The sequence below is a fragment of the Anabrus simplex genome, chromosome 3 (assembly GCF_040414725.1).
Source record: "Anabrus simplex isolate iqAnaSimp1 chromosome 3, ASM4041472v1, whole genome shotgun sequence".
NCBI lineage: Eukaryota > Metazoa > Arthropoda > Insecta > Orthoptera > Tettigoniidae > Anabrus > Anabrus simplex.
Window position 1 is genome coordinate 21,088,126 of NC_090267.1, and position 26,870 is coordinate 21,114,995.

General features: G+C 41.3%; 1 protein-coding gene across 4 annotated transcripts in view; it reads right to left on the reverse strand.

The window, feature by feature from the left end:
- LOC136865933 (neuropeptides capa receptor) overlaps positions 1-26,870 on the reverse strand; it is a 218,216-nt gene that overhangs the window by 86,866 nt on the left and 104,480 nt on the right. The window contains exon 1 of one of the 4 annotated variants that reach the window (XM_067142481.2): positions 13,851-13,872. The exons of the other annotated variants lie outside the window; for them this stretch is intronic. The gene's annotated coding sequence lies outside the window, so the exon portion shown is untranslated. Of the gene's footprint in view, positions 1-13,850; positions 13,873-26,870 lie in introns of those variants that run through there. 4 annotated transcript variants of the gene reach the window in all.

Genomic DNA, 26,870 nt, shown 5'->3' on the forward strand with positions numbered 1-26,870 from the left:
TGAACATCTCCCTTGGTAAATTATCCTGTCCGTAACTCCTCTACCTATAAACGGATATTTGTCCCAATTTCTTCTCCTGAATTCCGACTTTATCTTCGTATTGTGATCTTTCCTACTCAAACAGCACTCACATTCATTCATCTACAAATATCATTCCATGCCATCTCTCCGCTGACAGCTCGGAGCATACCAGTTAGTCGAGCAGCTCGTCTCCTTTCTTCCAATTCTTCCAAGCCCAAACTTTGCAACCTTTTTTTGTAACGCTACTCTTTTGTCGGAAATCACCCAGAACAAATCGAGTTGCTTTTCTTTGGATTTTTTCCAGTTCTTGAATCAAATAATGCTGGTGAGGGTCCCATACACTGGAACCTAGTTGGGGTCTTACCAGGGCCTTATATGCCCTCTCTTTTACATCCGTACTACAACCCCTAAATACCCTCATAACCATGTGCAGAGATCTTTACCCTTTACAATTATACTTATGTGATTACCCCAATGAAGATCTTTCCTTATATTAAGACCAAAGTATTTACAACGGTTCCCAAAAGGAACCTTCACCCCATCAACGCAGTAATTAAAACTGAGAGGACTTTTCCTATTTGTGAAACTCACAACCTGACTTTTAACCCCGCGAAACAAACAAAGAGAGGCCTATAGAATCACAAGAAATCAACACCTCGGAATGGCAAATTAAAACACTCTAATATTCTAAGAAAATATCTGGTTCTATTAGAAAAAGACGACCGAAATGTTGTCGCCATATTCAAGGAACAGACAATGAAATACTTGTTAAAAAGATATATAATTATGCCTCCTCACTGAAAGCCGAGAAGTACTGGATAATCGAAATTGAAAAAGACTTTCAAATATGAGCATAACAGATGAAATTTTATGGTACAGAATGTTGGTGAACAAACATCATTTTGCTGAACAACCCGAGATTAGAACTAACACTGCATGGATGGTGTCGTCCTGATTGCGAACAAGTGGGAAATACCAACTTTTCCAACCCGCTTGACTGGAAATGTTGACTTTGATATGAACAAAATTCTAATTTGATGGGCTGCAGAAAAATGAACCCTCAGTTGGTACACCAAGTTCTGGTACACACAATTGGAATACTGGGTAATACACAAAGAAAGCTAAAAGCATGTAAGAAAAAATCCACTTGTTTCCAAATAAATTCACTTCTTATGTATTATTATTATTATTATTATTATTATTATTATTATTATTATTATCATCAATATTCTGAAGTCCAACATTCAGTTTATAGTATTCTTTCTCTGTTCAATTTCTATGCACCTGTCTTATACGAACATTTATCGCATGTACCAATTATTAACAATATTCACAATAGTTCTTTAAGTTACTCCTTCTAATTTTGTATACGGCATGTATCACAAATTATGAAATTATGGAACGATTACAATAAATAATACCCTCTCCCTAATCTATGATTTTGAGATAAAGGGAGGCGGGTATCTTGAATCTTGAATCTTGAATCATCAATATTCTAAAGGCTAATGCCTTGTCGATGCAACCACTCACTTCTTTCATTGGCATAATAATAATAATAATAATAATAATAATAATAATAATAATAATAATAATAATAATAATAATAATAATATCGGGGAGTTGACCGTGCGTTTAGGAGCACACGGCTGTGAGCTTGCATCCGGGAGATAGTGGGTTAGAATCCCACTGTCGACAGCCCTGAAGATGGTTTTCCGTGGTTTCCCATTTTCTCACAGGCAAATGCTGGGGCTGTACCTTAATTAAGGCCACGGCCGCTTCCTTCCAACTCCCATCGTCGCCAAAAAAACCATCTGTGTCGGTGCGACGTAAATCCACTAGCAAATAATAATAATAATAATAATAATAATAATAATAATAATAATAATAATAATACAACTCTTACTAATCCACCATAAACAACTACCCCTCTAGTTATGCTATGCAAGATAATAATATGACCTTCTAAAAGGTAAGATTACCTCAAACTAAATTATTAAACATTTTCAATAAGAAAAATATTTTTTAAAACATCCCAATGTACCAGTTAATATTAATACTCCTAGAACAAAAATTACAAATGAGACTGTTCGGAAAATTGTATCTGTTTTATGTATCTCACATCAACACTAATCTCTTGTCCGCAATCTGGACAGGGTATATTTAGTTGTTCGGGATCAAGACACAACCTCATGGACGGAAGAATGGGACAAACGACACAGCGAGAGGATGTAGAGGTTCTGGGAAGAGAAGAAAGCAAAATCATGTGTTAAATAAGTTCAGTCGAGCTCGATAGTTGGGCGCAACGATGAGAATAAGAATAAGAATTACCGGGCGAGTTGGCCGTGCGGTTAGGAGCGCGCAGCTGTGAGCTCGCATCCGGTAGATAGTGGGTTCGAACCCCACTGTCGACAACCCTGAAGATGGTTTTCCGTGGTTTCCCATTTTCACACCAGGCAAATGCTGGGGCTGTACTTTAATTAAGGCCACGGCCGCTTCTTTCCATTTCTAGCCCTTTCCTGCCCCATTGTCGCCATAAGACCTATCTGCGTCGGTGCGACGTAAAGCAAATAGCAAAGAAAAAGAATAAATTCCGTGCTGAGTGGCTCAGACGGCTGAGACGCTGGCCTTCTGACCCCAACTTGGCAGGTTCGATCCTGACTGAGTCTGGTAGTATTTGGAAGTGTTCAAATACGTCACCTCTGGGCCTAAATTCCGGCACCTCGGCGTCTCCGAAAACCACAAAAGTAGTTAGTGGGACTTAAAGCAAGTAACATTATTATTAAGAATAAGATTGGTATTATATTTACGAGGTGTAAAATGTCTTTCATTTTATTACACTTCATGGGTTCACTGTCGATTTATCGGAACTCTTTATCTCCCCTGTGGATGGAGCGATATCTGTACCTCCTGCACGTCGGAAAAGGCCGCCAAGTGGGGAACAATAAAACAATCTGTACTCGGTCTCACCACTTCTAATCCCTTCGTGTTGCGGAGAAAACGTGTGCGAGTGGGACATTAGGACTAGGCTACTGTGCAGCTGACTGCTGCTTGTCGAGCCAGCAAATAAAAATAATGGGCGTTTCTGCACGAAATGCTTCATAGTCTGCCTTTCAGTACAGCAGCCAAACCACGGGCAGTCTGCCCACCGCTGTCACACCTGACAGCCCGGGAAAGACTGGTGCCAGCTGGGCTGCAAACACGCATCTCTCCAGGCATTCCCGAGGCTGAAGTGAGAAGACGTGAGATCAAAGACCGTTCTCCACGCTGGTTTTCGTGAGTTCATCCCCGTTGTAGTGGGCTGTATTATGTCTGGTGTATATTACTATTATTTATTCTTCAAGAAAGGTAGCTCTATTTTACCAGTAAGCATGTGTGACTATCGTTTATAACAGTACACTATTGACGGCTATTAATACATTAGTTAAACAACTTACTGGATAAGAATATTACAATGTGTTAAAACATTGTCTAAGAAACAGATAAAAGCTGAAGTGCAACACCTTTTCACAAATATATCAGAATCTGGCGGGGAAAAATTATTGCGGTAAATGGGGCATCCTAACAAATCGTTTCATTAGATAGCGTCTACCTCTGTGCTGTAGTGGTTAACGTGATTAGCTGCCACCCCCGGAGGTCCGGGTTCGATTCCAGGCTCTGTCACAGAATTTCAAAAGTGGTACGAGGGCTGGGACGAGGTCCACTCAGCCTCGGGAGATCAACTGAGTGCAGGGGGTTCGCTTCTCTCCTCTGCCATCGTCGAAGTGGTTTTCTGTGTTTTCTCACTTCTCCTCCAGGTATATGCTGGGATAGTACCTAACTTAAGGCCACGGCTGGTTCCTTTACTCTTCCTTGTCTGTCCCTTCCGATCATTCCATCCCCGCAAAAGGCAAATACATCAGCTTCAGACCTAAATTCCGGCACATCAGTGTCTCCGAAAATGGCAAAAGTAGTTAGTGGGACGTAAAGCAAGTAAGCAATTAAAAATAAGATTGGTATTATATTTGCGAGGTATAAAATGTCTTTCAGGTGAGGCATTGGTCCTACTCTCCACTTGGATCCGTAGACCCAAGGTCTCACGCTCCAGGACACTGCACTTGAAGCGGCAGTGGTGAGATCCCTCGCTGAGTTTGAGGGAAAAAACCAACCCCAAAGAGTAAACGGATTAAGAAAGAAAGAAAGAAAGAAAGAAAGAAAGAAAGAAAGAAAGAAAGAAAGAAAGAACGAAAGAAAGCATGTAGTGGACAATATAAAATAAATGATCTACTGTTTGTTCTCACTGGCACATACAATAATGTATCCTTCTGGTGACGGTATTTTAAACCATTGAAAATAACTTCTAAATTTACCATGTCCAGTCATAAACTGTGTGAGTATAAAAGTGCGTTCAAGGAATTTTGAGGTTAAACGTAGGTACATGGTTGGAAAGAACAGCTCCCGTGTGACATGTCCCTTCATGCTGCTTGTCGATACCTAGTTCCAACTCCTTACCATTTCACTTCTGAATATCCTCTTCCCATGAGATACGGGACACATGAAGAAGCTGAAATCTGTATCCCATCGAGCTGAGCATCCTGCTAACCTGTCCACCCTCTCATTCCCAACAGTTCCGGCATGACCTTTTACCCAACTAAAACAGATATGCAAGTTGCTCGATAGGATTCCTAGTGTTTGAGGGTGTAGATTAGATTTTTCCATTATGCCGGTGATGGAAGAATGAGCACTATAATTATTTTGTAAGCACCATCTTACTGCTTCTTTTATAGTAAGGAGTTATGCTTGAAAAATGATTGTGTATGGTGCTAAAGTGTATTCCCTATACAAACATTCTGGATTATTAATATACACAACGAATGATCATACTACCTAGATCATTATGAGGTTTCAGGAAGTGATACGACACCCGTCAGTATTTGTGAGGCAGTGATGTATATTGTTACCTGCAAGCTCTCATTGTACAAGCCAGGATGGCTTCACACCAAAAAATTGTGACTCCCCTTCAACATCATGGTGAGTCCTTTCAACCGTTGTAACCTCCCTTTAATTAAGTTTCTGGTGTATAGGAAGATCGTCGCTCTTCATCATGGTCCAGAAGCGGACATGAGCATGCTATGTGAGGAGGGACTGGCAGCCACTGGACTAGGATGCAAAGCAGGGTGAAAGAGATGATAAGCATTGTCTCTCGGAGTTGTTTTGGCAATGTGAACTGCTCATCCACACACTTGCTCAGTATTCGGCCAGAGAATAAACCAGGGCCAAGGCAGTTGGCGTCAGCACCCCGTGATGCCCCAGCTAGCCTTCTCAATAAATTATTACGGCTCCTCAATTTCGCAGCCGTTTATTTTTTCAAGGTGACTTCAGTTGATCACGTAGGTTTTACTTGCTTTGGAAGAGGTGTCTGAGGAATGCCGGGAACATGATAAATGACTACTTCACTGCACGTAGTATTGACTTGGATTGATTGAAGGTCCTGCAATTTTACTTTAAGTGTTTGTCTGATACAACGCTGATGGCATCTTCCACACATTTTGTCTCCTAAAAGTATTCCAGATCTCACACCCAAATTGAAGTGTTGGCACTGCATTGCTTGATCTGGATGTTGCGGTCCTGTTTGTAAAAGATCAATACTAGCGCATTTCAAGCGTACACTCCTTTACAAGTTCTTAGAAAATTCCTTGGTCAAAAAACGAAAATGGAATTTTGATGAGAAAGCAACTATATGAAATTTATCAAGTCACAGAAAAAAATCACAGATACAATTAAAATAAGACGATTGAACCCTATGAACCACATGAAACCGTGCTTTTAACATGCATGATTTTTACTTTCTTTTGTAATATTCGTCCTTTCTTAATTATTAGAAGTAAATAAATAAATAAATAAATAAATAAATAATAAACCAAACCAAGCAAAACCCCACGGCACTACAGCCCTTGAAAGGCCTTAGCCTACCAAGCGACCGCTGCTCAGCCCGAAGGCCTGCAGATTACTAGGTGTCGCGTGGTCAGCACGACGAATCCTCTCGGCCGTTATTCTTGGCTTTCTAGACGGGGGCCGCTATCTCACCGTCAGATAGTTCCTCAATTCTAATCACGCAGGCTGAGTGGACCTCAAACCAGCCCTCAGGTCCTGGTAAAATTCCCTGACCTGGCCGGGAATCGAACCCGGCTCCTCCTAGTAAGAGGCAGGCACGCTACCCCTACACCACGGGGCCGGTTAAATAATAATAATAATAATAATAATAATAATAATAATAATAATAATAATAATAATAATAATAATAAATAAACTAGAAGTACTGGAAAAAATTATACGGAAAATACTCGGCCTGCTAATAACTGCAGAACTCTGGAAATCAACAAGTGATGATGAAGTATTACAGAACATACAAACAATGCGGAAGACGCGATTGATATTTTTGGACATTTATACAGAATGGATGACGACAGGTTAACAACCTGAAGTCAAGAAATGATTTGGAAAGAAACAAGATAAGGGAAGAAGAAGTAACGGGGAGAGAGATTGTTAGAAAGAAAGTGTTAAAAATGGAAGAATTCCAAGGTCGGAAGGGAAAGAAGACAGCCTCGAAATGGTCCGAGAAGAGGAAAGGGAGGCATAGTGAGCAGATGGAGTACTGGAGGAAGAAGGAGGAACGACAAAGGATGAAGCATTGAAATTGTCACGTGGTCCTTAGAAGTCCCTAAAGGAGAAAGAAGAATAATACCGAGCGACGTGGCCGAGAGATAGTGGGTTCGAATCCCAGCGTCGGCAGCCCTGAAGATGCTTTTCCGGGGTCTTCCTTTTCTCACCAGAAAAATGCTGAGACTGTACCTTAATTAAGGCCACGGCCAATTCCTTCCCACTCCTAGGCCTTTTCTATCCTTCCGTCGCTGTAAACCTTAGATGTGTTGGTGAGATGCTAAACAAGCAGCAAATAATAATAATAATAATAATAATAATAATAATAATAATAATAATAATAATAATAATAATAATAATAATAATAATAGACACTATTCTACAGACTAGAGGAATTCCATGTAAATAAGAAGACAAGGGAATTGATCAAACAAAATTTAGCCAACGCATTATGAGGCCACGTCAGGGATTTTTACCTGAATTTGAGGGCAGGTCCGAGGTCCATTCAGCCTACGTGATTAGAATTGAGGAGCTATCTGACAGTGAGATAGCGGCACCGGTCTAGAAAGCCAAGAATAACGAACGAGAGAATTCGTCGTGCTGACCACACGACACCTCGTAATTTGCAGGCTGAGCAGTGGTGTCCTGTCGGGACGGTTGCGCCATGCGCTTTGGTTTGTTTTAATATGAAAAATTAAAATTGTGTGCAATTTCTTAACCGAACGAAATTAGAATTGCTAGTCCGACAAGGAAATGGTTTGTCCCGACTGCTATTCAATCTAGGTTTAATAATAATAATAATAATAATAATAATAATAATAATAATAATAATAATAATAATAATAATAATAATGTTATTTGCTTTACGTCCCACTAACTACTTTTTTAAGGTCTTCGGAGACGCCGAGGTGCCGGAATTTAGTCCCGCAGGAGTTCTTTTACGTGCCAGTAAATCTACCGACACGGGGCTGTCGTATTTGAGAACCTTCAAATACCACGGGACCGAGCCAGGATCGAACCTGCCAAGTTGGGGTTAGAATGCCAGCGCCTTAACACTAGGTCTCGCCAGCAAATGTAACTTCATGAAATAGTGGCAAAACCGAGATCCAAATTTCATTTGAAACGACGTAGTATAGAAGGAACTAAATCAAGATTCAACAATCAATCATTAATCACAAAGTTCGGAAATATTCTTCAAGTACGTAAATACAAGTGTCTAGGTGAAATTATTGAACCAGCAGGGATAAACCAGGAAGAAAACAAAGAAAGAACCGCTAAACTGCAGCGAGAACACAAACACAACAAATTTTCTACGTCAAAAATGCAAAATTACGACACAACAGTCATCAAACCAAAGGGAATTTATGCATTAGGTACCCTAATAATCGACGGTTGGTCACAAATAAAAACATCAGAAAACAAGAGCGGAAAGTTCTTAGAAAATTCCTAGGTCAAAATACGAAACTGAAATTTGGATGAGAAAGAAACTACAGGAAATATATCAAGTCACAGAAAAACCACAGATAGGCCACAACCAAATAAGACGATTACAATTGTACGTACACCTACACAGACTGACAGCACTGTTGTTGTTTGAGTCATCAGTCCAAAACTGGTTTGATGGCGCTCTCCATGCCATCCTATCCTGTAGTAAACTTTCTGTTATTTCATGACTGCTGCAACCTACCTCTGTGTGTCATTCATACCTTCGTCTACCCATATCGTTCTTACCACCTACACTTCCCATGAAAACCAACTGAACAAGTCCTGTGTGTCTTAATGTATCCTATTATTACATCTCTTCTTCTGGTCACATTTCGCCAAATCATTCTCCTCCCACCAATACGATTCAGTATTTTATTATTGATTCGATCTACCCATCTAACATTCAGCACTCTTCAGTACGGAGCGAGTTGGCCGTTCAGTTACGGGCACACAGCCGTGAGCTTACATTCGAAAACTCCACTGTTATTTTTTTTTTTTTTGGCTAGGGGCTTTACGTCGCACCGACACAGATAGGTCTTATGGCGACGATGGGATAGGAAAGGACTAGGAGTTGGAAGGAAGCGGCCGTGGCCTTAATTAAGGTACAGCCCTAGCATTTACCTGGTGTGAAAATGGGAAACCACGGAAAACCATCTTCAGGGCTGCTGATAGTGAGATTCGAACCTACTATCTCCCGGATGCAAAACCCCACTGTTGGGAGACTTGACGATGGTTACACATTTCCTTACGAGGCAAATCCTGGGACTGTACCTTAATTAGGGCCACGGCCGCTTCCTTCCAACTATTACCCTTTTCCTCTCCCATCGTCGCAATAAGACCTGGCTGTGTCGGTGCGACGTTAAGCCAATTGTAAATAAAACATTCTTCCGTAACACCACATTTAGAAAACGTCTATTAGCTTTCATTTTGGGCTTGTTATTGTTCATATTCCACTTCCATACAATAATGATGATGTCTCAAGATCCAAAGATGTCATTCTGTTTTAATTAAATGCTATTCCTTTCCAGTATAATTCAATATGAAATACAGTATTTTGTTTTACGACGTATTTTATAAATCCTGCATTCGTTACGACAGACTGAACAACTTCACAGTAATAGACGTCAAAATAACAGAACAATAAAGACGACGATATATCCCCAACATATATTATGTAATGTAGTGGTCGAGGAAGTTTGCCATAATAAGACACCTCAACACAGACAGGAGACTTCGCGCCATTCAAAATCCCGGTACGGTAGTCAAAGGAATCATTTATAGCTGCTTCGCATTTACCAAAAATTTCTGGCTGAACTGGCTTAATCCATATCATCGGAAGTGTAACTCAAGCAAGCGCGTGGACTGTGATGTAAGGTATGGATGGATGTTCAGACAATGTTACCTAGTAACCGTGCAGGCTGTGATGTAAGGTATGGATGGATGGTCAGACAATGTTACCTAGTAACCGTGCAGGCTGTGATGTAAGGTATGGATGGATGTTCAGACAATGTTACCTAGTAACCGTGCAGGCAGTGATGTAAGGTATGGATGGATGGCCAGACAATGTTACCTAGTAACCGTGCAGGCAGTGATGTAAGGTATGGATGCATGGTCAGACAATGTTACCTAGCAACCGTGCAGGCAGTGATGTAAGGTGTGGATGGATGGCCATACAGTGTTACCTAGTAACCGTGCAGGCTGTGATGTAAGGTATGGATGGATGGTCAGACAATGTTACCTAGCAACCGTGCAGGCAGTGATGTAAGGTATGGATGGATGGTTAGACAATGTTACCTAGCAACCGTGCAGGCAGTGATGTAAGGTATGGATGGATGGTCAGACAATGTTACCTAGCAACCGTGCAGGCAGTGATGTAAGGTATGGATGGATGGTCAGACAATGTTTCCTAGTAACCGTGCAGGCTGTGTGTTACGGCTGGTTGGCATCTGAAATGATCACCTGTTAGTCAATGGCCATGGCCGGCAAACATATTTAAGACCGTTTGTTTATCTCAAAGAGAAGAGTGGTTTTTCTTTCTTTTCGAATTTGTTTCAAATCGCACCAACACGGGTAGGTCTTGTGGTGACAATGGGATAGGAATTAGTTAGGACTGGGAATGAAACAACCGTGGCCTTAATTAAGGCACAGCCTCAACATTTGCCTGCTCTGAAGATGGGAAACCCGCAAAAATCATCTCTACGGGTGGCGAATGTCGAGTTTGAACTCACTATTTCCCGAATGCAAGCTGACTGTTGCGAGCCCCTCGCTCTATACAAATGTGGTGCTGGAGGAGGATGTAAAAGATCTCGTGAATACCAAAGTTCACAAGTGGAAAAATTCTAAAATAAATAAAACAGTAGTTCTGCTGTCAATAGCAAAGAACAGAAGAGGGCAATCAATTGGGCATCTCTACAGGTACAATAGTTTTATATTTAATGTATGGAAGGAGCGATACACGGTAAGAGAGGAAGAGGAAGACCTAGACTACAATACTCTAGAGCTAAACAAATCAGAAAAGGCACAGAAGCAAGATGATAAGAAAGCAGAAAGATTGGCGGGAGGGGGGGGGGGGGAGAAATTGCTGCCAACCTCTCTTCGAATTCAGAATTAAGAAAGACCGGAGCACAGCGAATGTTTTACCCATTAGCTGTGTAATATAAACAATTGGAGGCGAATTACCTGGAAATCGTTGGACGTTATTCATCCATTTCGTGAACGAATTCCAGTGTTACTTAATGCAGACACCCAGCAGGTTAGTTACTCGAATGTTTAAATTCTACACAAGAAAGCATCGAGAATCTTCAAGTCACGTGGCCCCCTTATGACATGAGAAACGGAGTCTATCATTCTGGACTGGGCCTACTTAATAGTTTTAATTACCTTCATCCAATCCGCTGTAGATACTGTAGGTACTTGTTGACATTCCTCCACGCATGTTTGTATTTTGTATCCGGCCATTAACCGCTGGTTTCCATGGTTCAAATCCCGGTTTCTCCAGGTGAGATTTATGGTACACAATGCGTAGGGGGGATAGCGCATCTCTCCGTGTAATCCGATTTTCCCTGTCACCTTTCACTCCAGCAACACACTCCAATATCATTTCATTTTACTCGTATCTGTCAGTCATTAAGCATTGCTCCAGGGGAGTGCGGCAGGCTTCGGCAGCCGGCACAATTCCGACCCTCACCGCTAGAGGGGGCCTTCATTCTTCCTATTTCTGACCCCGATCAATTACTGGAAACAGGCTGCGTATTTTCAGCAAGAGTAATATCACGGACTTTTCTAATGAACATAGAATTTTTCATTTGCTGTCCACTTAGCGCCGTATTGCTGAGGCAGGCTAACACATGATTTGTTTTTGGTGATTTCCGACAAAAGAATAGTGTTAGGAAATGTTGTAAACTTCTGGAGAACAGGAGTTGACCAAGGGAGGTCAGATAGGATAGGTGAAAGTGAAGAGCCTGGCACAAGTAAGTGGGGGCAATGCTGTGTTCGCCAGCCATGCCTTTTTCACAGGCAGGAAATACCGTGTATGTTATTCTACCACCCCCACCCACAGGGGGTAGCGTATGTTGAGTCTCCGTGCTTGCGCGTGCTGTATACGTGTCTACGTCCTGAGCTGTCGTAATGCCACACCTTACACTTCTTTAACAACAGGCTTTATTATAAGGGGCGATGCTGTGTTGCACAACTCCCAATAATTTTACACTTCATTTGTCGTTTCCTTCAAAATTTTAGTTCAAACTCAGCATATACTCCAAAATCTTTTAAAACCAACCATCTTTGGTCGTTCGATGCACTAACGCTGCCGGCTGCAGGAGGTTTGCTTTCCTACGGCAACTCCCAAGCGGACAGTGCGGCGCATTGTAGTTCCAGGAGGGACGAGCCTAACCCTCTACATAGTATCAGGTAGCACACTTCGAACCGCGCTGTCGGCACCCTTGAAGATGGTTTTCCGTGGTTTCCAATTTTCACACCAGACAAATGCTGAGACTGTACCATAATCAAGGCCATGGCCGCTTCCTTCCCAGTCCTAGGCCTTTCCTATCCCATTGTCACCATAAGAGCAGTCTGTGACGTAAAGCCATCTGTAAAAAAGATCAGCACTCTCGCCAGTATCGGTCCTTGGGTGTTGCAGGAGACCAGCAAACCTGATATCGAGTAACAACTCCAAATGTCACGGTTAGGCCGCACCACTCTTCGGAGAAGTCTTCTTTTCTGCTTTCTCTCCTCTCGCAACGTTCCACGTCACTACGGTACACCATACAGGACCATCCCAATATAACCAACATTTTCAATCAATGAAAAAATTAGAGGGCTAATTTACAATTCAAGTGAGCTAAGATAATTGTATTTTACTGTACAATTAGCCTCATATCCCGTGTTTTAAATGACGGGTATGTTTGATTGACCGTGGCGCTCGAGATACACGACCACCACGATCCATCCCTTTTTGACCATAACTCCGTGGATCAATCAATCAATCAATCAATCAATCAATCAATCAATCAATCAATCAATCAATCACCGTTGATCTACATTTGGGGTAGATTCCCTACCAGTTGTTTATCTTGCATTTGGGAGATAGTGGTTTCGGACCCCACTATCGATAGTCCTTAAGACGGTTTCCGTTGTACCTTATTAAGGGTACGGCCATTTCCTTCACCCTCCTAGCCCTTTCCTGTTCCATTGACGCCATAAGACCTGTATGTGTCGATGCGACGTAAAGCTATTTGTAAAAAAAAATACCCAACTTTATCTCTATATACTAGCCTACTAACAGCTCCACTCCAGCGTATGCATCTACCAATGTTATTGCCCGCCATCTCTCCACTGACGGATCGAAACATACCACTTAGTCGAGCAGCTCGTCTCCTTACTCCCAAGTCTTCCCAGCCGAAAGTTTGCAACATTTTCGTAACAATAATCTTTGGTCGGAAGTCACCCACAACAAATCGAGCTGCTTTCTTTGGGATCTTTTCCATTTCTTGAATCAAGTAATCCTGGTGAGGGTCCCATGCACTGGAACCATACTCTATTAGGGGTCTTACCAGAGACTTATATGCCCTCTCCTTTACATCCTTACTACAACCCCTAAATACCCTAAATACCCTCATAACCATGTGCAGAGAACTGTGCTTTTACTTCATTTATTTTCCGAAGGCAGTACAAACATTCATCGCTATCTTGTTCCTCTCTTTTCATCGTCACCAAACATCCCAATCCCATTTTCTTATTTTATCTCTTCCAAGTATTTCTTTCCACACCGGCCTCTTCTTTTCCTTCCTAATATTTCGCCTTCAAGTTTATTAGTGATGTAGGTGTTGTGCATAATGGTACTTATGTCCTGTAAATTTGATTTTCCCTCTTTCCATTCCTGTTAACAGTTTCCACTCTGTTTGACTTCCTTTAGTACTTCCAAATTTGTTTTTCTTTCAGTACACCGAGCGAATCGGCCATGCGGTTAGCGACGTACAGCTCCGAACTTGCATCCGGGAGATAGTGGATTCGAATCGGGCATCCCTGAGGATGGTTTGCTGTGGTTTCACATTTGCACACCATGCAAATGCTGTGGCTGTACCTTAATTAAGGCCACGGCCCCTTCCTTCCCACTCCTATGTTTTTCTTGTTCCATCGTCACCATAAGACCTGTCTGTGTCGATGCGGCGTAAAGGAATTTGTAAAGAAAAATGAAAAAGGATACTTACGGTGAACCCCATGAATTACTGCATCCCATTATCCGGCCCGGTGGCAATGATTCAGCTTATTCTTCAACAGCATGCTGTATCCGAAGGCTAAATTAAATACATCTACATGTACTTTTAGCTTATTATGTGAGATGCCGAGTACAAAACACTGGTGGGAACCGCACCAGCACGTCCGCTGCCAGATACTTTATGAAAAGTCGGAGATCAATGCATAGCAAATGTTGTTATTACGTTGTACAGAGATAACAGTCATAGTTGGTAAACTTCAATAGAAACACGTCTGAGCATTCTGCGACAAAGCAGCGCTATTTTAAGCGGCCATGGCTCGATGCCAGGTCATGTCACAGTTCTCGCCAAGCTTGTTTGAGCGGTGACACCTGACTACATTGTAGGATCACTTAATCCACTAAATGTCCGTGGTGGAGTTATTTCAGGTTCGCATTCGAAATGGACCATGTATTGTATGTATGATTCATATTTCAGAGATATGCATCTTAAGACCCATAACTGTGCCTGTACTTTCGTCCACAATCACTATTTCCCAAAGTGTGGGCCGCGACATGATTTCGGAAATCCCCCATCCATCATCTGAATCCAGCATTGTAGTAGAGATTACCAGCTTGTGTCTAGTATTGACTTTGTGTGGCTCGTTTTGATTTCCCTTTCTGTTCACATCCCGGGTGGTCAAAATAAAGCTGGCCGGTGAAATATCTATAAAACTGATTTGTTAATGAACATCACAGAAGATTTTCGAAATGGCCTCATGTGAAGAAATGAAAAACTAAGGATCCTCTTCACACAGAAACCAGAACTCAACACGCGAATGTTCTGCTTCAACGCAGGCACAAGGATACAGATCCAGGTCCGTGTTTCGACACTACGATGTCTTAATTCCCATTTGCACAGATAAACGGCTTTCAGATTTCGTCGTAATTCGCTCCGGGCTTTCTCTCACCCGAGCAATGTTTTCTAGTGTTCGAAAGTTTTTCGGATGATTACGGTTTTTATTCACGACACTGGGCGAGTTGGCCGGGTGTTTAGGGGCGCGCAGCTGTGAGCTTGCATCCGGGAAACAGTGTGTTGGCAGCCCTGAAGATAGTTTTCCGTGGTTTCATATTTTTACTCCAGGCTGAGGCTGTACCTTAATTAATACTACGTCCGCTTCCTTCCCACTCCTAGGCCTTTCCTATCCCCTCGTTGCCATGAGACCTATCTGTGTCGGTGCGACGTAAAACAAATTGTAAACAAGAAATGTGCATTCACTACAGAGCCAGTTCACGCCATTTTGCCTCTGTTTTACATTGCAGACTTTGCTGGAAGTTTTTCCAAAACACTTCCAGTCTTAAACTCTTGCGCAAAGAGTTCCGCACAGATTTTCCACGAATCGTGCTTCGCATAACATTCGACAATGAACACGCACTGTTTTATCGTGAGCACCATTTAACTGGTCACTAAACACGTCTGCTCCCCCCACTCACTCACATGTAATGACACAGCGAAGTAATAGGGGCAGACGGGGGATTCACACGCTCAGACATGTGACAACAAGCAATTGGTTAACCAAAATCACGGTTTTCATCATTTACTGTGATGCGCAGTTCTCCTGTTCATTAACACGGGTGAATTCTACGACAGTTTTATAAATATTTCACGGGTTAGTTGTATTTTCCCTGCCTTGTCTGTAGATACTGGAGTGTCAGCAATATCGCTTGGCTTTTCTGACCGAGTTCCCTCCTTTTAACATCAGACAGTTCCTTATTGATTTTTACAAGGCTCAAGAGACCCCTGTTCCAACCTCCAGAGTAGGATTAAAGTCCCTGTGTCAATAAGAAATGTTTTTTCTTCCTCAAGGCAATAACATTCACGACTGAAACCGTTAAAGGTAAGTAAGCATGAAGACTGCTGATGTGATCGTGGTCATAGAAACTCAAGTTTTACGGGGAATTCCTAACACAAAGACATGATCTTTCATTGTAGAGTTTAATATTCATTGGTGGGGACACAAGCGGCGAACAGAGCCAGCGACTATAGCAATCAGTATTTTCATCTGATACCTCAAAAAATTATTCGCAATCGTGCTCTCGATTTTACACACTGTACATTCAACAGTTTCTTCTTCTTCCTGGAATTAATCCCAGTTTATTGGGTAGTCACTTGATATGGATTGGGCCTAGTTATGCCGACGGATGCCCTTCCCGACGCCAAACCTATACGGATGGATGTGCACCACTGCATCTGTCTGTGCTGGCTCGTAGTGTAGTGTGCTGAAAAGAACAAAAACGCCCAGTTTCCGAACAAGAGAAATTAATCATACCGAGTTAAAATCCTAGACCCACTCGGGAATCGAACCCGGGGACCTCTGACCCAGTATGCTGATTAGGGAACATGATGTATCTTTAAACAGTTTGACTCATACAGTTGTATGAGGTTGCACATTCCTCAAACCACCATGAAACTACATGTTTGAACTGCATATGTTTGCCAATCTTTTTCTTCTGATGTAGAGTTCTCGCGCGCAACACAATTTATTGGTGGCAGCTGATACCCCGACCGAGTGGGAGATCAGCGCGCATCACAGTCACATCCATAAACTAATGCATGGCAGCTATCATTTTGTTTGACTCCTTCATGTCACACATCTAAAAACTTCAGAGAGCACTGATTCAATTTCTATCCTATGTATGCATGTTTGTTTGTTTGTTTGTTTGTTTGTTTTTGATTGTTTTTTTTATATATGCAATATTTGTCTGTCGGAAATGGATTGAGCTATACATTAGTGATGGCGGCAAATTACTTGAGCTGGGAATGCAGAGACGAACATTTTTTGTGTAGATGATACGGAGCCACAGTGCTGCTATCAGGTGGAGAAACAATTCAACAAGTTAAGTTTGATGTTCCTTGATTCATAATCTGGGAGACAGTGGGTTCGAATCCCAATATTGGCAGCCCTGAAAAAGGTTTCCATTGTTTCCCATTTTCACACCAGGCAAATTCTGGGGCTGTACCCTAATTAAGGCCAGGGCCGCGTCCTTCCAACTCCTAGGCCTTTCCTATTTCCATCTGTGTCGGTTAGACGTAAAGCCACTTGTAAAAAAAGAAAAACGATTCATAATCTCTTTGACTATCGGTGTTTACATTACCGTGAAGCGGAGTTCAACCAGTCAGAGGAGATTTGTATTAAAATTATGCGGGAAGTAATTACAGTACGGCAAAGCGTCATTTTCCATACTCTTTTGAGTGCGGGAAGAATACAATTACGTTATAGTATGAAATAAAATACCGTGTTGCACGCAACAGCCACTCAAGTGATAACTAGGAAAATGAGCTTTAGCCACAAGGCGCAAGTACGATCTACACACTCTACGTCATCTCGGTGCGTTGCATAACATTTAGGAGTTCTGACATTTCAGATCGCTAATATCTATGCAAATCTCACAGCAGAACTGTTATGCGGGCTAGGATACACTTGCGCCTTGACTAAATACGTTTGCATTCTACCGTATTAGTGCTTAAACATCCTTTCACGTTTACGTTGCTCCGAGGTAAACTTCTCTCTCGTAACGTAAAAGATCACTTTCCGTGACTGTTGCCTAAATGACACTTTTGAGTGTGGGACGAAGTCATATACACTATAGCATGAATCAATTTCTCTTCACAAATTTTGTGATGTACAACTTTCCAGTGCCCCTAACTGTTTAACAATTCCCGTATTATTGCTGCGCCACTTCGTACTAACCCGCCTGAGTTTAGAGAAATGACTTGAAGATGTTTACCGTGTCGTAACAAACATATAAGCAGACGAAGAGACAAATTGAACTGAATCTGTTTTTGCACACCTAATCGGAGATAAGAGCGACACATGAAGTACATTTTTGAAAGATGCATATAAAATTACAATTGTATTTATAAAGATGTCGAGTAGTTCAAGCGCTCATCCATCAACTTTCCCTCTCATCGCTTTCATAACCGTAATGAAAAATCAATACACTGGATGTTACGTTAAACAAGTTCTCTTTGGAATGCTCCTCTAGTAACCTTCTTTGATATTCTTAATAAAATCCGCCTTCAGTCCGAGGCAATTCACTCCGGGAAGCATTAAGAGATCGGAACAGGGGATGTATTCACTGTGGAGGTCTGCTAGCATTACACCAGCAACGTCTATCAGAGGACAGGATGACTAATTGTTATTCATTAACTGATTTATGATTAATTTATCCCGGCAAGATGAATGCTTCGTCTTACATCTAACCAATCAATACACGATTTAGAACAAGTTGTTTACAATAACGTATGTATAAGTCTAATGAAAATTAAATTGATATGCTTACTGAAATATTATTAGAACAGCATATATGAACAAGATGTCTTGGCTGACGACACCTAGTATTTACAGAATGGACTAGAGCAAATATTTTACTCAAACTTTATTGATCTGCATTTGGAGCAGTCGCCTAGGCGGCAGATTCCCTATCTGTTGTTTTCCTAGTCTTTCTTAAATGATTGCAAAGAAATTGGTAATTTGTTGAAAATGTCCCTTGGTAAGTTATTCCAATCTCTAACTCCCGTTCTTACAAATAAATATTTGCCCCAATTTGTTCTAGTGAATTTCAACTTTATCTTCATATTGTGATCATTCCTACTTTTGAAGACACCACTCAAACTTACTCGTCTACTAACGTCATTTCAAGCCATCTCTCTACTGAAAGCTCAGAGAATGTAGTAATTTAAGTATCCATACCAGCCAACAGATACTAGACTTTAGATAGCCCATTAACAGAAAAATAATAGATCGCTTCACTGACTGACCCGCGATTAATAACACTAAGTTGCGTCAGACACAAAATTTATGTCCAACTTCCCGTTCCAGCTTGTCATGATGTACACAAAATGGGTAAATCTGTCCAATCCGGAAAGCGACATTTTCTGCCCTTACTCTCCAACGAAGTAGTCCCGCAATTTAGTCCGTAGATGATATGCTCATGCAATCATCCTTGTTGAGTATGTAGTCGCAGAAGTGTCTCATGTAGGTTTCCTTGTTTCCTCTGTCTTCTGTAAATAGCTCCCAATTTCCCTACAAATTAATATATAATTCACTATGAACAAATTTCCAGCTTTTACATTTAACACATGTACTTCCAAAAATTAAATAACGAATAGACGTGGTGATAAATATAACGCAGGTGGGCGTATTATGACAAGGCATTTCACTGTGGATGTTCGTGATATTCTTCTCTCATAACATTTTATCAGGAAATAAGGCATCGCGAATTAGATCCACTGATTATTTTCATAATCATTTTTCATCATAATTTGTTTTAAATTCTAGTCTGTGGATACATTTTACAATTTTAATTATCATGTCATTTCGTTTCATCCCGTACCATTAGGGGCCGATGACCCCTTTAAACAGTAAGCATCATCATGACCATTATCCATTCCCACAAATGATGGTGAGATGAAGCTCCACTTCACCTTTTCTAAGAAGCTTGGGATATTAGTTTTGATTCGTTATGCCCAACTAAGGAGAGCGTGTGAACTTATTTAGCACAATGTTTTTTCTTGCCTTTCCAAAATGTCTTCACCCTTCCACCGTACTTTGTTTTTGCATTCTTCCGTCCTTTCTGTAGGCTTGTCTTTTAGGTTGATCAGCAAATTTGTGTTTATTCATGAGATTTCTGAATTTTTTCTGTCTTTCAAGATTTCTTCATTTATACCAATTTCCTAAAGATCTTTGTTTATTTCCGTAAGCCAGTTATGAGTTTTTAGAGATACTGCAAGATTTAGTATTTTCTTTGTTAGCCTATTGTTATCCATCATGATCAGGTGACCATAGAAGTTTAATCTTCTTTTCCTAATGGTGTCTGTGATTTTTTCTGTTACTTGATAGATTTCCTGTGATTTCCTTTCCATCCAAATACCATTTTCGCATTCAGGTCCCAGAATTTTCCTGAAAATTTTCCTCTCTTGTTTTTCGATGTTTTAATTTGTGATGTGCCACCAATTATCAGAGTTTCTGATGCATAAAGAGCTTCTGGTTTGACAACTGTGTTATGCTGTCGTAATTTTGTGTTATGAGATATAGATTTGTTGTATCTGCTCCACACAATTGTGTATTCATTTTGTAATTCTTTCTTTGTTTCCTTGCTGATTTATCGTGTTTGGTTGTATAATTTCCCCTAGGTATTTGAATTTATCTACTTGGGAAATGTTCCCATACCTAGTGATTATAACACGGTTGTTAAATCCTGATTTTGTACCTTCGTGATACTTTGTCTTTTCATATCAGAATTGCAGACCTGTTCTTGTCGCTATTTCATGAAGTTTTTCTGCGTACTGGAGTTCTTCTTACCGGGTGAGTTTGCAGTGGAGTTATGGGCGCGCGAATGTGAGCTTGCATCCGGGAGATAGTAGGTTCGAACCCCACTGGCGGCAGCCTTCAAGATAATTTTCCGTGCTTTCCCCTTTTTACAACAGGCTAATGCTGGGGTTGTACCTTAATTAAGGCCACGGCCGGTTCCTTCGCACTCCTAGACCTTTCCTATCCCATCGTTGCCATAAGACCTAACTGTGTTCGTGCGACGTTAAGCAAGTTGTAAAGAAAAGTAGAAACAGTGATTTTACATTCCCACAAAACATATAGATGACAAACATTAATGGAAATCTATTAGTGTTATTGGAAAACAATTTCTAAAACTTTTTCCCCATGTTCAACTTTTCGATAGGAGGATTAAGAAGGGAGATATCATTAACGGATGGTTTTGGAGTCTGTGTCCCAGCGGACCTAGCCCAAAAACGAATAATTTTTAATCTGCGGGCACTCATCTAGATTGTGTTATCAGGTGAAAATGACGTCAACGTATCATTTAGAGAAAGATTATTCCCAATATATATTCGTTATATTTGGTCTTTCAAAAGAATGTATATGACAAACGTTTAGGAACATGTTATTTCCGTTATTATATAGTTAATTATCTTACGACGGTAGATAACGGAGTTGCTTATAAAATATTTTATTTTTAGTTCAAGTCCCTTGGAACACTTGGTGCATGTTAACGGGAGGAACTAAAGAGCCATTTTACTTTTTTCGATAGAACAGATAATAAGGGAGGATATCATCAACGATGTGTTTCAAGAGCCTTCAGCCACAGCGAAAGTCTAGTGCTCCAGAGAGAGAACAATATGTAACTGAGAATTTCGCACAACTTCGGACCAGGAACTGTATCGTACAATAAACTTTTTATTCGTTCTCATTCTATCTGTACTTTGTTCACCTTTATCGTACAGCATGTTACTGTCACGTACTTTTACAGGAAAATATGAGTTTAACATCCCGTATGAAACGTCTGAATACAGGCGTGTAACTTCGCATACATTCAGGAAGGAAACGTGTAATCCATTACAAATTCCGCTGTGAAGAACGGGTACAAATGCTAGTTAATTATATAAACACAACCCTTAAAAGTCTGTAGTTTGTACTACAGTATATACCAACAGATCGTGAAGCTCCTCGAAATACCGCTATGTGACGTTGTTGAAGAAATAGTGATCCGCAGCACAGGTATCACTGAGAAGGAAAATTCGTTGATACAGTTGATGCAAAACTGAACCTTATGACGTAGCGGTTTTCTGAAAGTTGTTTTATGTAACATCAACAAAGATACGTCTTATGCAGACGATGGGACAGGAAAGGACCAGGAGTGGAAAAAAAAAGCGGCCGTGGTCCTAATTAAGACACACCCCGAACATTTGCCTGGTGTGAAAATGGCAAACCACAGAAAACCATCTTCAAGGCTGCCGACCCACTATCTGCGGGATACAAGGTCACAGCACGGCTAACTCGCCCGGTAGGGTTCTTCTCGGGGAAGCGAAGGTATATAAGATGGTCTGGCATGACAGTAGGTTTCACAGCGTGAGAAACTCCATATATAATAAGGTGTTATTACACATCAGTCTGTCAAACTCACTGACCCCGTGAGCGACATTTTCGCACCATTCATACCAGGGTCTGTCAGCGTCAGAAACAGCTCATACCTCTGTGACAGCCCACAATGCACTAGGTCTCGTCAGTGATAGGGCACTCCCAGGCTCTTACAACTTGGTGCCAGACGGCGGGGTACTTTCAAGTTCCCTCGAACAATCGAAAATCCCAAATCCTCTCGACAGGGTGGAGCTGAAGTGTTTAAGGCCAGTCGTGACTAAAATGTTGCGGTTTATTTTACCAAAAGCAGAATTTTGAATTTTAACCTTAAAAGTGCGCAATTCTTCCTCTTTAAAACCCCGTTATCACTTTTTCCTAACGTCATTTCAAAGCTCTGAATGCGGGATTTAAAAGGCGTATAAAGAGCAATCCCACGTTCCTTTGTATCACGATGTCAGACAACAGCAGCTTCACAGTTCAATACTCCCGCTGGGTTGTAGTTACCTTGTAGTAGACCTACGCTGTGCGTAAGAGGAGAAAGACATCTGAGGGAGTAAATCACAGTCCAGAGCAGTTTTAGAGCAATCATGCTTCTTAGCTTTAAAACTTTCTATCTTTTTATCTAGCTTAATCGTTTTTCAGGCTTCTGTCATGCATAAAACGCTCCTTGCGACAGAGTTCTTATGGGATTCACCTGAAATTTCCAGAGAATGTTTCAATATGTCCATAAATTAAAATTAGTTCCGCATTTCGTTATCAGTTGAACATTATCTTCATATTTTAACTCCTGACATGGCATGAAACTAGAAACTAGATGAATTGATACATTCTCCTCCAATAGTTTCATGCAAGTGCAATGGACTAGTATAACTTGGAATCAATTCTCTATCTCATGGATAAATAATGAAAATATCGAGCTCTATTATTATTATTATTATTATTATTATTATTATTATTATTATTTATGTAGTTATGTACGGACTTTATTTGGTATAAATCATGATGGTATTATTTGTGTAACAAATCATGTGAGGTTACGTCACGACACGCTTGCTTTATGTATATTAATGACTTTATTTAACGTAGAACACGTAATTAATAGTATATAATTTATTACCTGTAAATATGATATGCAAATCCAGTCTAACGTTGTGCAACACAGGGTAATACTCCAGAACAACGCATCTTGTCACTAGAGTTGTATAGAAAATTTCATTCATTTTAAATAGGTTATTGTAAACACTAGAAATTACGAGAAAACATGTTGTGTCATATTTTTGTAGAAGTCTGGCCAGGCAAGGTAACTTATATAAAGAGGAAGTCTTGGGAGTTGGAGTTCATCTTAGCGAGAGTTGCTAGTGAAAGTCGTTGTGTTAGTAATCGGTTGGCATGCTACTGTAGCAGTCAAATGTTTGTCAAGATGGTGGTTCATTAATGTGTATATAATTTGTAAATAAAATAATGTACACCATTGACAGCATCTCGTGTGTGCGTCTTTGTGGCTACAACAAGATTTTTTGCTCGTTGTTTTACGTCGCACCGACATAAATAAGCCTTATGGCGACGATGCGACATGAAAGGCCTAGGAGTGGAAAGGAAGCGGCGGTGGCTTTAATTAAGATACAGCCCAGCATTTGCCTGGTGGGAAATGGGAAACCACGGAAAATCATCTTCAGGGCTGCCGACAGCGGGGTTGATCTCCCGGATGCAAGCTCACACCCGAACGCTCCTAACCGCACGGCCAACTCTCCCGGTTAAATACAGATCAGTGGATTGATTGATTGATTGATTGATTGATTGATTGATTGATTGATTGATTGATTGATTGATTGATTGATTGATTGATTGATTGATTGATTGATTGATTGATCGATCGATCCATTTCATGGTGTCAATGGAAGATGTGTATGGGAATGAGTGCGTATCATGTTGTACATGTCAGGAACACTAATCAGCGGATGTCTTTTGGCAACCAATGGTGAGTCTGAGACACTGTTGAAGAATGGTTCCGCCAACCATTGCTCGTGGTATCCGTCATCGTGTGGGCCACTGGGACAGTCCTTGAACCAACATAGAGACTTCATTCAGCCTTACCTCACTCCTGTATGTTCGCGTATTCCAAACAACAGGAACCAACAAAGTCTTAATTTAATTTCTGTGATCCTTTTAATTAAAACTCTGCCATAAATGTTCAAACCAGACAGCCATCTGTCGGAGCAAAATGTAACATCGAAATTTACACGCAAGCAGCCTACATGGTGTCAAATCCAAATGTCTGCGCATGATAACTGAGCTATTATTATTATTATTATTATTAGTAGTAGTAGTAGTAGTAGTAGTAGTAGTAGTAGTAGTAGCCTGCCTGGTGGCCGTGATCGCTAAGGCGTCAAGTGTGACACGGTGGTTATCCGGTTCGAGTCCCGTTGATCTGGAACGTTTTCACCATCAGAATGTTGGTCGGCAGAGTAGGAGAGGTGTTGGTATACAATTTCTAATCACTGAATTGTGTGCCAAAAACCCGGATCCAATTCCAAATCTCTCCGCAATGTTCACGTAGTGTGAGGGCATATGACGCTGCTGATTGTGATTCGTCCGTCGGATGGGAACGTTAAGCCTTCACTAGACTCCTTGCTGCTCTATGTGCCGCACCCTCTCCCTTCGTACTATCATATATCGTTTCACCGCATTAACACCTCCGATGATGTGGACGTCTGGAAGGGCATCCAATCTTAAAAACTGCTTATAAAGATTCATCTCATTTATATCCCATCGTGAACAGAAACGGGACTATGTTTGGAAATATATTATTATTATTATTATTATTATTATTATTATTATTATTATTATTATTATTATTATTTTTAACGTCCGACTCGTTGACTGAATGGTCAGTGTGTTGGCCTTCGGTTCAGAGGGTCCCGGGTTCGATTCCCGGCCGGGTCGGGGATTTTAACCTTCATTGGTTAATCCCAATGGCTCGGGGGCTGGGTATTTGTGCTGTCCCCAACATCCCTGAAACTCACACGCCATACATAACACTATCCTCCACCACAATAACACGCAGTTACCCACACATGGCAGATGCAGCCCACCCTCATCGGACGGTCTGTCTTACAAGGGCTGCACCCGGCTATAAATAGCTACACGAAATTAAATTATTATTAACACCGTAGAATATAGATTTTATTAAACTATCGCTACCCGTTCACTTCACAACACACAAATTTCAATGAGTTTTATTTCAATTATTTAACGATAAACAGGTATTACCAACGGAATGATAAACCAGGAGAGCCAGATTCATCGTGTTCTTCGAATTACACGACCAAGTTCTTACAAATGCCCAGTTCTACTTAAACCTCCCTTAACCATATTACAGTTATTCTTATCCTAGTGCGTGAGTTAGTTCCTATAATACTCCGGCAGATGCCACCCACGCTCTTGAAGACCACGTCAGCAGATTTTGGTGACAAATTGTCTGCGGTTTGTAATCTTGCGCAACGTGACGTTCACTTGGATTAGAGCCAACACCCAACCTCCGAGCTCACTTTGTACCGAGATCGATCCCTACGAACGAAACTTCTTACAAGTTTTCAGTTTCATGACACTGTAAAGATAATGTGGAAAGTTTTCTTTTAAAGTAGATCTATATTTCAGGAAGAGATTACAGTAATTATCTCACATAATCTCGCTCTAGATATTCCTTCATTATACTCGCTTATAGATGTTGAATTACTTACAAATATTATATTACTTCGTTATTTATTCATTTATGTATTTATTTACTTAACCTGTTTACCCTCCAGGGTTAGTTCTTTCTCGGGCTCAGCAAGGGATCCAATCTCTACCGCCTCAAGGGCGTGAGACTTTGGATAGGATGACCAATAATTCGACCAGGTAGCCTCACCTGCTATGTTGAACAGAGGCCTTATGGGGGATGGGACTATTGGAAGGGATAGACAAGGAAGAGGGAAGGAAGCGGCCGTTGCCACAAGTTAGGTACCATCCCGGCATTTGCCTGGAGTAGAAGTGGGAAACCACGGAAAACCACTTCGACGATGGCTGGGGTGGGAATCGAAACCCCTCCACTCTGTTCACCTCCCGAGGCTGAGTGGACCTCGTCCAGTCCTCGTACCACGTTTCAAATTTCGTGAACACAGCCTGGAATCGAATCCAGGACTCCCGACGTGGCAGATAATCACACCAAGCACTACACCACAGAGGCGGACGTTTGAAGTTTATCGGGTAAACACCAAATGTGACACCAACGATCTTTTACATGCCGACTCCGTACGACATGGTGTGTCGAATGGACTTCTTTCCGCCCTTCAAAAATCCGACTATCTCTGCCGGGTTTGAACCCACTATCTTGGGATCCGGAGGCCGACACTCTACCACTGATCCACAGAGGCAGTTGTGATCAGTCTTAAGGGAAATAATCGGTAGGAAGAGCATTGGGAGATAAGTGGTATTGCTCCCAGTGCCAGAAGCTGGTTGGTTCCCGAGCTGCTTCACCAGCTGTCACTGAAGAGGCGTAGGGAACAATAATGTTGTGGTCTGTTTGCTGATTCATATGTTAATATCACTCCTACAGAACGCATCCCTGCAGTACAATGTAATTCAAGCCAGCGATTAGCACCGCCCGCAGTTGAGGTCTGATTGCAAGCTGAAGCTCGCAGCTTCCTCGTCCATTCCAACCTATGAATGATACTGTCCCTCGTACTCCACTTGTATTCCTCTGGAAAGTTTAGTATCGCTACACGGTATGCGCCGAGAGACGGTGAGTTTGAACTCCACCACCGGCCAGTCTGAAGTGGCTTTGCGTGTTTCCCCATTTTCACACCAGACAAATGCTGGGAATGTACCTTAATTACGACCACGGCCGCTTCCTTCCCACTCCTAGCCCTTTCCTGTCCCATCGTCGCCTTAAGACCTATCCGTGTCGGTGCGACGTAAAGCAAATTGTGAAGAAAAAATTAATTCATAAATGTATTCGTTTCTGTAGACCGAGGAGCCTTACAGTTATAAATCCACTGCGTCGAAACTAAAAACATATAGCTTCAAATATCGCAGAGAAAGCAAATTATTCTGAAAGATAAAAA